At 47.0% G+C, this 13,113-nt stretch overlaps 1 long non-coding RNA gene across 2 annotated transcripts in view; it reads left to right on the top strand.

The window, feature by feature from the left end:
- Positions 1-4,089: 4,089 nt before the first annotated feature.
- LOC140494057 (uncharacterized) overlaps positions 4,090-13,113 on the top strand; it is a 76,834-nt gene continuing 67,810 nt past the window's right edge. The window contains exons 1-2 of one of the 2 annotated variants that reach the window (XR_011963892.1): positions 4,090-4,269; positions 5,211-5,326. This is a non-coding gene — a long non-coding RNA (uncharacterized lncRNA). The remainder of the gene's footprint in view (positions 4,270-5,210; positions 5,327-13,113) is intronic. The other variant, XR_011963891.1, reaches the window with a different exon arrangement.

Here is a 13,113-nt window from a genome sequence, read left to right as displayed (position 1 = left end):
AAATTAAACCCCGCCGATGGCAGTAGAAGGAGGTCTCGTTTAGTAGTTCTGTTTTCATACCCAATTTCCACGTCCTCCACCACTGGGACTTGTAATTTCTGTCCTCCAATTCCAGATACCCCCATAACTTTTCCTCCTGCTCGGGTGCCGGGGGGTATTTGGATTATACTTGATCTGTCAGTATATATGGTTCCCACCTTCCCTTCCAACAACTTCAGGGCCCTCTGGAGGGCGTACAACTCACAGGATTGGGCTGACCACTTCCCAGGCAGTCGTCCGGACTCGATCGTCTGCTTTGCTGCACCATCTATGATAGCATAGCCACTGTACCGTACCCCACTGATGCACCGGGAGGACCCGTCGATGTACAGTTCCTGTCCTTCACCTAGCGGGGCTTCTTGCAGGTCTCGGCTCTTGGTCTGCAAGTCTACAAATTCCACACAATCATGCTCCTGTTCTCCATCTACAGGACGTCCGTATAGAAACTGGGCTGGCTTGCAACTGAGATCTTTTGCAAAATTGAGATCATCCCCGGTCATCAAAATCGTCTCATACTTCAGGATGCGAGAGTCTGTTAACCAGCGGTGTGCCTTCTGAGCCAGTATGGCACTAACCGAATGTGGGGAATATACTGTGATCCTTCCTCCAAAGGTAAGTTTTCGGGCCTCTTCCACTAACATTGCCGTAGCTGCCACTGCCTGCATACAGGTCGGCCATCCACATGACACAGGGTCTAACATTTTTGACAAAAATGCAACCGGCTGACGTTTCCCTGCCCGCAGCTGGGTAAGCACGCCCTGGGCAATTCCGCCGGCGCTATTGACATATAACTGGAACGGTTCCTTCAGGGTGGGTAAAGCCAATACCGGAGCTCGGATCAGTTTACTTTTAATAATATTAAATCGCTGCTCCTCCTCATCTGACCAGTCCACCTTTTGTACTTCTTGTCCCAGTTTGTCGTACAAGAATTTTACTAAAGTGGTGTAACTTTCAATCCATATCCGGCAATATCCTACTAGCCCCAGGAATTGTCTGATTTCCTTCTTCGTCCTGGGTATTGGCATACCCGTAATCCCTGATATTCGTTCTGGCGTGATACGGCGATGCCCCTTACTGACTTGATGGCCCAGATATCTTACTTCTTGCTCCACAAACTGGAGTTTTGTCCTGGAGACGCGTAGGCCCTGTTTCCCCAGGAAGTTCAGCAGGGCAACGGTGTCTGCCTGTACTTCCTCTTCTCTTGGTCCTGAGAGTAAGAGATCATCGACATATTGGAGCAATTGATTTTCCGCGTTACACCGAAATCCTCCTAAGATCTGCTCCAGTATTTGTCCAAACAAGTTGGGTGACTCCGTGAATCCCTGCGGCAAGACCGTCCACCTTAACTGTCGCTTTCGTCCTGTGAAGGGATTCTCCCATTCAAAGGCAAAAAGGTTCCGACTTTCTTCGTCAAGGGGGCAACTCCAGAAGGCATCCTTCAGATCTATTATGCTGAACCATTCGTGTTCCGGGGAAATTTTACTCATTAACGTGTAGGGATTGGGTACCACCGGGTACCTAGCCTGGACTACTTCATCCAACCCCCGCAAGTCTTGCACCAGCCTATATGTCCCATCCGGCTTCCTCACAGGGAGTATTGGAGTATTGAAAGGGGACATACATTCCTCCAGTAGTCCATCTGTGATTAATCTTTCTATCATAGGTTGTAACCCCTCGCGTCCTTCCATAGCAATCGGGTACTGTTTCCTTCTCACGGGGCCCCTTCCTGGTAACATGGTGATTTGGAGAGGTTTGATGTTTAAACCCCCTCTGTTCCCTTCTCGGTACCATACTTCCGGGTCTATTTGTTGATCATCTGTCGTTCCTGGCTAGAGAACAATGTTTTCATGATGGAACACATCTCTTCCCACGTGTAAGTATTCGGACCCAGGAACTGATCTAATTGTTCAGCCAGGCCCATGGGGTCCTCTAGTAGACCCTTCATCTCCCTCCTGAAATTCCGTACTTCAGTACTCGTCAAGGGAACGTTCACATATCCCGTCCCTCCTTCCTCGCCCCCCATGGGCACTTCCCGGAGTGGATTCATTAATGCAATTGAGGTAGGGTTTTGTCCGTGACCCCTTCCAGCTCGAGATCTGGTCTGCACCCCTGAGGTAGCCTGTGATTCCTCCCCTTTTTCTTTCCCTTCCCCTGATTCGTCGTCACCCGGAGGAACATTTTGTGGGGCAGACGGGGTCACGTAGGGCGGCGGTAAGTGATCTAAAGGTTCCCATTCTTTCTGTCTTCTCGAGTCTTCATTAGTTGCCTGCATTTGGCAAGATATCGCAACCGGTAGCCAACAAAAGGCATAATCACTTTCTTCTAGATTATCACCCGGTTTTGAATTGACATATAAAATGAGAGCTTGCCGGACCCAGTCTTCGTCAGTACCGAATCTAGGCCACCACACTGAGTCGCCCTGAATAGGTTTCTGGGACCACTTTTCACAGTATTCTACCATCTTCTTTTTAGATTTTCCTTTTCTCCCGCCCTGATTCCAATAATTTAACATTCTTCCTAACGGACTATCGTCAGGTACCCCAGGGTATGTGTCATTGTCCCTGTTTAAGCCTACCCTTCCCTTAATCGCCTTGGATCCCCTATTTCCCATTGCCGAGTACTTCGTATTTCTCGTATTATCCCGTGATAATCTATCACAATTTAGCCAATTCCCGGACCTTCAGTCCCGTGATCGCCCAGGTTCCTTTGCAGGCACCCCCGGTCTTTGGATTCCTGTGTCCTACGTCTCTGTGACACAGATCACAGGCACCCCGTAGGTACATGTTCCTCCTCAAACACGGTCTCTGCAAAATCCCTCACAGGCGAGCCCCGGTCTCTAGATACCTGAGTCCCACGTCTCTGTAGAAAAATCCACAGGCACCCCGTAGGTCCCCAGGCCTCCGGAAACATGGTCCCCGCAAGTTTTTTCTTACCTGGGTTCGGTGCACCGAAATTACTCGATCGTTAACCGTCCCCACTGCCTCGGCTACACCCCTCCTTTGTTTTCCTGAGCCTCCCGGGTATCACTCGCTCAAGCCGCGCGGGGCGACAAGCAAGGAATCAGGGTGCACCTTCTCCGATGTCCTTCCTCAGCTCCCCTTGCGGCCGGAGTGTTGACCGGATGAGCCCCCAAGTTGTTAGAAACGAAAATTGCTTCTTAATAATCGCTCTAGACAAATTCAGGAAAACAAAGCTTTATTAGCAAGTCTGCAGAGATGGGCAGCCTTCTGAGTAAAAGGCGCGCTGAGGCTTACAAAGTTTCTCATTATATACAGCACAAGTCCCTCCCCTCCTTGGTTCTAACGAGCCATGAGGTTCACATTCTTAAAAACATCATTATTCTCCAACTTGCATCCTTATCACAAAGTCTGCAACAAATGTCTTCAGACCCTCCCCTTCCTGACTCTTAACGAGCCATGAGGTTCACATTCTTAAAAACATAATTGTTCTGCAACTTGCATCCTTATCACAAAGTCTGCAACAAATGCCTCCAGACCCTCGAGGTGTTATTTTTCTCTCCCTGTAGTCTTATCAGTCAAAGACTTATTCTTCTCTGTCTGTGCTAACGGTCTTATCAATCTGTAGCAGATGTCTCTGTATCAATCTGTAGCAGATGTCTCTCGAGTCGTTTCCCTGTCCTGCAGTCTTTATCAGTCAAGGACTCATCCTTCCCTGCCTGTGTTTATGGTTTCATCAATCAAGGGCCTGCTTGTTTTACTCTGCTCACAAACTGCATGCACTATTTTAAACTATTCTACTTTTGAGCATACAAAATGTTTTAAGAAAGCAAAAGTCTAATGTTTTTAGAAAAGAAGCAAAAGTTTTATCTTTTATTATAGATCAGTCTGTGGTCTAGGCACATCTTAAAGTTGCAAACCAAAATTACGTCTCACACTAATGATCTCAATAACTGTAACTCGACAGAGCAACTGTTAATGACTAATATTTCACCCGTGATCCTGTGCAGATATGAATATTGTCTATAAACTCACTGATCACCTCAGACGCACGCGCGGTTTGGATTCTATGTGGAGCATGCGCAGTGTCACATTGATCAGGACACCGAGAGAGTGACACGGAGCTGCTTTCTCCGGCAGCGGCTGCGATCGGATTCAGAGAGTCGCGCTCAGAGACAGTGTGTGGGAGCCTCGCTGGGAAAAAGGAGCGAAGAGATTTCACAATTCCTGGATACAGGCTAAAAATAACTCTAAAAAGGCCCTCCAGGCCCGGGTAAGGAGGTGGCGGTCTCTGATCAGCGAAGCGGCCCAGGGTCACGGCCGCCATTTGTTTGAGGGAAGAGGGAGCGCGGGCCTTAGGGCCGCCATCTTGAGAAGGTCAAGTTGCAGGAGGGCGGGGTTACCGGGGTCTGTAGAACAATCCGAGGAAAGGGAAGCCCCATTGTTATTGATTAATTCCACGAACACAGCTTCACTGGGCGATCCTGCAGGAATATCCTCTCTCAGTCCTCCTGTGATGTTTCACCCAATCAGAACCAGCAGCTCTCCTCCTCTCTCAGCTCCCCTTCTGTCCTTCCTGCAGCATCTGTCCCCTGGAACATTGAGCTGCCTGTCCTGTCCCTCCCTCAGCTGTTGTTTCTGGAATACCTGTGATATCCCAGTCCCACCTTAGATGACTTCACTAAAGACAGGAATGCCATCGATGGATTTTTCTTAACATCAGCAATTGTTTAATACTCATTTACACGTTTTTAATTACATTGTTTTTGAAGCATTTACTTCACATTCAATCATTTGCAATGGTGGGATTTGAACCTGTGTCCAGAGAACACTTGCTGAGTTTCTGGATAAATTGTCACACAATAATGCCACTAGGCCATCACTTCGCCTGCTCACAGTTTGTATATCCCAGTGCAACATGAATCAAAACTCTTTCTTCCAGCACAATTGTTTGACCCGGCATTCTGATGATGTGACTCGGTAACTTTCCATGTGGTATCCCTCACTGTGTGGGTCTAATTGCTGCCTCTGTCAGCGTCTCTCACTTTTGAAGCTACTCCAGATCATGAGCCAACAGAATTCTCCACTCCAGAGAGATGAGGCAACACAGGTCAGGATTTTCCAGATCTCTGTGGGCTCAGTGCCATTCTATATGTGTAACCCTCAAAGCATTCGTCTAATTGCCCATTCTGCCTATTTCTGTGTCCTCTACAGGTACTCATGAAGTTCCAGACTCAATAGACTTGCCAACTGCTGGTTGGGACGATGGTTGGTCAGCCAGAAAGACAAAGTCAGGGAGGTCGGGAGTCTTCAATAAATCCTGCTGCCAGGTAAGATCATTCCAGTGCACAGAGCAGAAAGTAATAATCACCACGCCTGCTGCAAGTTTTGTTGCAATGAGACAGCATCGGGAGTTCCCAGTTATCAGTCCAGGCCTGTGCTTTCTTAGGGAGCATCAGAACAACTGAGGGGAAAGCAGGCCTCCCACGAGAGGGTGGTAATGCAGCCTGGGATCTTTCTGTTCCCTATTCCCTCTCCAACATTGTATCTATGGCTTGTATTGAGGACCAGTGTCTTCAATCATTCTAACTCCTATAACAGTTCCTATCTCTGTCATCTCCTCCCCTCTCACCAATTATTTCACATATTTGAAACCTCCAGTCCAGATGACCATCTGTATCGCTGTAACTTGCTTCAGTCTCTACAACATGCCTTGTCTTGATAGTCTCCTCCTCCAATAACTGGAGACATCGGGTCTGTTTCTGTGCGGCATGACTCTTCGGCCGTGGTTTCCTAAATGGAATGAGTCGGAATTGCCTGTGTTTGGCTCATATCCCTTCAAACCTTCTCCTCTCCATGTACCTGCCCGAGTGTCTTTTCCATGTTGTAATTGTACTTGTTTTTACCATTTCCTCTGGCAGTCCATTCCGTCTATGCACCATCCTCTGTGGATAATGTTGCCCCTCAGCTCCCTCTTTAAATCCTTGCTGTCTCACGTCACGTTTATGCCTCTATCTTTGGACTCACCTACCCTTGGCAATTCACCTTACTTAGACCATACATGGTTTCATAAACTTGTATAAGGTCACCCCGTGGCCTCCTCTGCCCAGGAAAAATATTGACGACAGAGTTACCAATATCTCCAACTCATGTACTCAATGCTCTCACCAATGCTCTCACAAGTGTGCCAATTGCCGCTTTCAACACCCTGTCGCCCTGTGATGCCAGTCAAAGGAACAATGTAACTGCACCCCTTGGTCTCTCTCTTTTCTACAACACTGTTCAGGGCCCAACCATTACCCGTGTTAGTCCTCCTTGGTTTGTCTGAACTAAATCCAACAACTGAATTAAACTCCATCTTTCATTCCTTGGCCCCTTCGTCTATCATTTTGGTCACATCTTGAGCAAACTCCAGTCAAGTTTGTGGGACATGTTTTCCCATGCACAAAGCCATGCTGGCTGTCCGTAATCAGGCCTTATCTTTCCAAATGCATGTAAGGCCTACCTCTCAGAAAGACCTCCAACAACTGACCCACCCTGATGTCTCGCTCATCAGTCTGTAGTTCCCTGGCTTTCTCTTGCAGCCTTTCTTAATTAATGACACAACATTATAATCATAGTTGGAGAGTCAGACCGCACTGTTCAGTTAACGCTAACCATACTCTAAAAGAGATCTCATCCCACCTGCCTGTTTCTGGATCATATCCCTTCAAACCGTTCCTATTCCTGTACTAATCTAAATGTCTGTTAAACATTTTAATTGTCCCCATGTTCTTGGGAAGTTCATTTCACACACAACCCACCCTCTGTGTAACAATGTGCCTCTCAAGTCTTTTTTTTTAAATGTCTCTCCTCTAAACTTAAAAATGTAGTGCCTTGTCTTGAAACTTCCCTGTCCATGGGAAAAGACAACTCCCATTAACTCTATCTATCCCCCTCATGATTTTATAAACTTCTATGAGGTCATCTGTCAACATTCAGGTTTCAGTGAAAAATACCAACCTATTCAGCCTTTCTTTATACTGAAGCCTTTCGTACCCAGCTACATCCCAGTAAATCTCCTCCCAACCCTTTCCAACTTAATAATATCCTTCCTATAACTGGGCGACCAGAACTGGACACAGTATTCCAGAAGAGGACTCACCAATGGCCTGTATAATCTCAATGCGACTTCCCAACTCCTATATCCAAAGGACTGAGCAATGAAAGCAAGTGAGGCAAGCACCTTTTTTTAAACTATCCTGTCTCTCCATGTCACAAACTTCAAAGAATTATGTAGCTGAACCCTGAGGTCCCTCTGTTCTACAACACTACTGAAGGTCTTGCCATTAATTGTATAAGCCCTACCCGGGTTTGTTGTACAAAATGCATTACCTCGCATTTATTCAGATTGAACTCCATCGACAGTTTTTCAGCCATTCACACCTTTCATCAGGATCCCTTTGTAATCCCAGAAAACCTTCTTCACTGTCCACAATGCCACCCTCCAGTCTAACAGCCTATCACACCTAGCTCTCTAAGTTACAAATATCTCTGTTAGGGGCCCTACAATTTCTTCACCAGCTTCCCACAATGTCCTGAGATCCATTTGATCAGGTCCTGGGGATTTATCTACCTTTGTGTTTTAAAACCTCCAGCACCTCCTTTTCTATAATGTGGACTCATTTCAAGACATTGAGTCATAGAGATGTACAGCACAGAAACAGGCCCTTCGGACCAACTCCTGCATGACGTTTCTCGTCACATTTGCCACAATTTTGCCAATATCCCTCTGAACCCTTGCTATTCATACACCCATCCACATGCCTTTTAAATGTATTTCTATCAGCTTCCACTATTTGCTCTGGCAGCTTATTCCATCCACTCTGCGGGAGCCAGTTATTCTTGAGGTTTCTTTGAAAGTTTCCCTCGCCTGGGGAAATGACCTTGTCTATTGACCCTGTCGATGCCCATCATGATTTTAAACACCTTTTATCGGTTATCTCCTCAGCCTCCCATGTTCAACTGAAAACAGCCCCAGCCTATTCAGGCTTTTCCCTGAAGCACAAACCCTCCAACCCTGGCAACATCTTTGGTCATTTCTTCTGAACACTTTCATGTTCCACAACATCCTTCCGATGGCAGTGAGACCAGAATTGCACACATTATTCCAATAGTGGTCAGGCCAAACACTGTTTAGTTCCTTGAGCGCCCCAGTCTTTATCCACACTAAGTTCCAAAGTGAAATATTTGTTTTGGATCTTGTAGTTTCACACATTGTTGCCTTCATTGATTATTAAGGAGACCGGGTTTGTCCCGAGCTCTTCTTTTGCTCTTAACACACTTGTAAAGTCTCTTTGGATTCTCCTTAACTTTCTCTGCCAACGCTATCTCGTGTCCCCTTTTTACATTCCTGATTTCTATCCTAAGTGTATTTCTACAGCCCCAATGCTCCTGAAGGGATTCCCTTCAGGAGAATCAGTTATATCAGTTATATCTGACATGTGACCCCCTTTTTCTTGACCACAGCCTCGAAACTCAGCCAGTGTTTCCTAATTCAGTCAGCATTCAGCTGCACACTAACAAGAACACACTGGCGCTGAACGCTCCTTTTATCTCGATTTTAAAATATTCCTACTTGCCAGATTTCCCTTTATCTGCAAATACTCTCCCCTGATCTACTTTAAAAATTCCTGTCTAATACTATCTTGCTCCATTGAATAACTTTAACTTGTGGACCAGGCCTGTCCTTTTCCATCGCTATTTTCAAACTAATACAATTGTGGTAACTTTCCAAAGTGCTCCCCCACTAACACCTCAGTCCCGTTCCCTACCTTGGGGAGGTCAGGTTTGGCCCCATTCTCCAGTTGGGCCACTTACATAATGACTGGGAGTTTTCGGAACACACTTAACAAATTCCTTCTAACCAAATGCTTAACTTAGTAACAATCCCAGTCCAGGTTTGGAACGGTTAAGATCCCCTATCATTACAACCCTATTATTCTAAGAGATGTCTGAAATCTCCTGACATATTTGCTCCTTCATCTCCGTTTGCCTATCGCTGTAGTCTGACCGTAGAAAACTAATGACCAATTTTTATTTCTCAGTTCCACTAATATCATTTAACTGGGTGATCCTACATGAATCCTCCCTCTAGTTACTGCTGGGATGTTTCACCCAATCAAACCCACCAGGTCTCCTCCTGTTTTGCCTCCTGTTCTCTCCTTCCTGTAGCATCTGTCTCTGGAACATTGAGCTGCTGGTCCTGTTGCTCCCTCAGCTGTGTTTCTGTAATATCTATGGGATCCCAATCCCATGTTCCCATCCATGCTCTGGGTTCATCTAACTTATCTGTTTGGCCTTTTGCATTGAAATAACTGCAGTTTAATCCACCACTTTTCCATAATTGTCTGCTATGTTCTTGCCTGCCTTGTCCACTTATATTCCTCTGTTGAACCTATTTACCAGCCTCAACTTTCTTTCTGGCCTTATGACTCTTTGGGGTCACACAGCCCTGCCAGACAAGTTTAAATCCTCTCGAGCAGCTCCAGCAACATTCCCCACCAGGATGTGGGTCCCCCTCCTGTTCCCAGTTCAGGTGTATTCCCCACCCTGTCTACCTGTGCTGACACCTTCAGACATCCAGGGACTTGCCCACCAATGTCCCTGTATTCCTCAGTACTCCAGGAGGACCTAACATTCATGATGTATATCATTCATTTATTAGACTTCCCACAGTGCATTACCTCACAGTGACCAGAAGTAAACTCTGTCTGCCATTACTCTGCTCAGTTTATCATCTGATCGATATCAGACTGCAGCCTGAGTCCATCCCCCTCACTGTGGACAACACCCTCACCTTTCATGTTATCGGCAAACCTACTAATGTTACCGTCTGCTTTCACATCCGAGTGATTAATGTCCATAATGAACAGCAATGGCTCCTGCACAGATCCCTGTGGTACATCCGCTGGGCAAAAGCTTTCAGTCACAAAACCAACCCTCCACCATGTGTGGAGCCAATTTACCAACTGACCTTGGATCCCATGGGATCTTCCCTTTTGGACCAGCCTTCCGTGTGGGACCTTGTCAAAGACCTGAATGAACTCCATATAAACCATATCATCTGCACGGCCCTCATCAATATCAGAGGACAGTCGTCTAACAAATCCATACAGACAATCCCTAATGAAATTGCGGGGGGAATCCGTTTTTGGTGGATACATTCTTCCTCTTTTTGCAGTTCTGTGTACTGCAGTGTGTTGTGGCCCTTTTGAACAGTGTCTTGATGCAACTTCTTTTGTGTGTGTTGAGGTGGTTGCTTTCATAGATCAGGTCTTGGTCTGTGTGTGTTGCTTTCCTGTATACCTTTGTGGTGAATTCTCCATTCGGTGTTCTCTGTACCGTCACGTCTAGGAATGGGAGTTGGTTGCCCTTTTCTTACTCTCTTGTGAATCGGATTGCGGTGAGTGTGGCGTTGATGATCCGGTGTGTGTTCTCTATTTCTGTGTTTTTAATGATTACAAAGGTGTCCTCCACATATCTGACCCCGAGTTTGGGTTGAATTTGCAATAAGACTGTTTGTTCTAATCTTTGCATTACCACTTCTGCTATGAGTCCAGAGATGGGTGAGTCCATGGGTGTGCCGTTGATTTGTTCATATATTTGGTTGTTGAATGTGAAGTGTGTTGTGAGGCACCGGTCCAGTAGTTTGAGTATGCTGTCTTTGTTGATAGGTTCAACGTCCTGTTCTGTATGTCCAGCAGGTTGGCTATTGTTTCTCTGGCTAGGGTTTTGTCGATAGAGGTGAACAGTGCCATTACATCAAATGAGACCATAGTTTCTACCTTGTCTATGTGTATATTTCTGATGATGTCCAAGAATTCCTGTGTTGACTGTACAGAGTGTCTGGATCCGCTGATCAGGTGTTTCAGTTTCTGCTGTAGTTCTTTAGCCAGTTTGTGTGATGGTGTCCCTGGTAGTGATACTATGGGTCTGAGTGGGATGTCTGGTTTGTGAACTTTAGGTAGTCCATAGAATCTGGGGGTGTTGTTGGTTTCAGCTTTCATTCCCTGTCGGTCAAACCTGGTTATCTGTCCGTTTTTTATTGTAGGTTTCTCAGTGTGTTGTTTATCCTATTGGTGAGCTGCGGGGTGGGGTCAAACTCCACGCAATTTCATCCACAGATGCCTCAGGGAAAGACAACGGAATGAAGACATGCCACGACCCAAAGGACTAGCCACACTACCATGCATCAGGAACATTTCCGAACTGAAAGCCAGACTACTGCGACCACTAGGACTCATAACAGCACACAAACCAACAGCCATTCTCAGACAACAACTCACCAGGACGATGGACCTGACACCCAGCATGAGCAAAACCAATGTCGTGTACAAAATCCCATGCAAGGACTGCACAAAACACTACATAGGACAAACAGGAAGACAGCTAACGATCCGCATCCATGAACACCAAACTGGCCACGAAACGACACGACCAGCTATCCTTAGTAGCCACACATGCAGATGACAAGCAACGTGAGTTCGACTGGGACAACACTACTATTATAGAACAAGCCAAACAGAGAACATCCAGGGAATTCCTCGAGGCATGGCACTCATCCACAGATTCAATCTATAAGCACATCGACCTGGACCCAATATACTGGCCACTGCAGCGGACAGCTGGATATGACAACCGCATGCGGCAGATACAAATCACTATAAATCCCGGAGGAAAGATCACAGAAGCGCTTCACAGGAGGCTCCCAAGCACTGAGGATGTCACCTAGACAGGGGACGAAACGTCTGCAACACAAATTCCCAACTCGGCGAACAGAACCACAACAAGGAGCACCCGAGCTACAAATCTTCTCCCAAACTTTGAAGCCCTTTAGACTCTACTAAGCTCAGTCATGAACAAGCCACCATCTCTCTATTTCCTTTGCCTTGTTCAGTGTCTGCAACTTTCGCTGTATCTTCCAGTAAAGTTCTTTAGATACTGCAGGTCTGCCTAGCTCCCCAGATAACCTGTTTCATCCCCTACAGCTCCCTCAATCACTGTAACACCCTCTGCTCTGTCTAATTCTCCCCTTTCCCACTGTCTTCCAGGCACAACGGCGATCCTGTAAGAGAGCAGTGTGGAATGGGATGTTATAAATCTCAGCTGAGGCTTGAGGCCTACCATTACCTGGGAATCACAAGGGGAGAGAAGCTGAGAGAGAGCAGCACAAAGTGGGAGAATATAAATCAGCAGCGAGGGTCAAGGCCGACTGGGACTTGGCGTTGGATATAAAGCAGAGCAGGAGGCTCGAAATCAGCACTGAGTCACAGAGGGAGTGACCGTGTGAGGGAGCAACTTGGAGCAGGAGCTTGAGGCTGACTCACACCTGGGAGAATATAAATCAGCCCTGAGGATCGAGGCCTAGTTGTACCTGGGAGTCACAGAGACGCTGACACTGTGAGGGCGCAGACTGGAGTGAGAGCTGGATAATGACATGTCCGAGGATACACATCACTGTGTGTGCACGTGTCCCTCCATTGTTCTGTGTTTGTGTGTGTATGCGTGCGTATCCCCTTCCCTCGCTGTGTGTGTGTAACTCTCCTCACTTGTGTGTTTGTACCTCCCTTGCTGTGTGTGAGCATGTCCCTCCTTCACTATGTGTGTGAGCATATCCCTCCCTCACTGTGTGTGTGCATGTCCCTCCCTCGCTCTGTGTTTTTGTTTGTGTGTGCGTATGTCTGTGTGTCACCATCCCTCACTTTGTGTGTGTGTGTCCCCTCTCGCTTTCTGAGCAATGTCCCACCCTCGCTGTGTCTGCGTGTCTCAACCTTCTTGTGTGTGTGCGTGTCCAACCCTCGCTGTGTGTGTGTGCGTGTGCCCCTCTTGCAGTGTGTGAGGGTGTCCTCTCCTCGCTCTGGATGTGTGTGTATGCATATCACTCACTCACTGTGTGTCTGTGTGTCCGTCCCTCGCTGTGTGTGTGTGTGTGCGTGTGCGCGTCCCTCTCTCACTGTGTGCGCGTCGCACTTGCTTTGTGTGTGTGTCCCTCCCTCGCTGTGTGTGTCTGTGTCCCTCCCTCGCTGTGTGTGTGTGTGTGTGTGTGTGTCCCTCATCGCTGTGTGTGTGTGTCTGC

The sequence above is a fragment of the Chiloscyllium punctatum genome, chromosome 23 (genome assembly GCF_047496795.1).
Source record: "Chiloscyllium punctatum isolate Juve2018m chromosome 23, sChiPun1.3, whole genome shotgun sequence".
NCBI classification, from domain to species: Eukaryota; Metazoa; Chordata; class Chondrichthyes; order Orectolobiformes; family Hemiscylliidae; genus Chiloscyllium; species Chiloscyllium punctatum.
The sequence above is the reverse complement of the archived record's forward strand: the minus strand, read 5'-3'. Positions and strand labels throughout refer to the sequence as shown.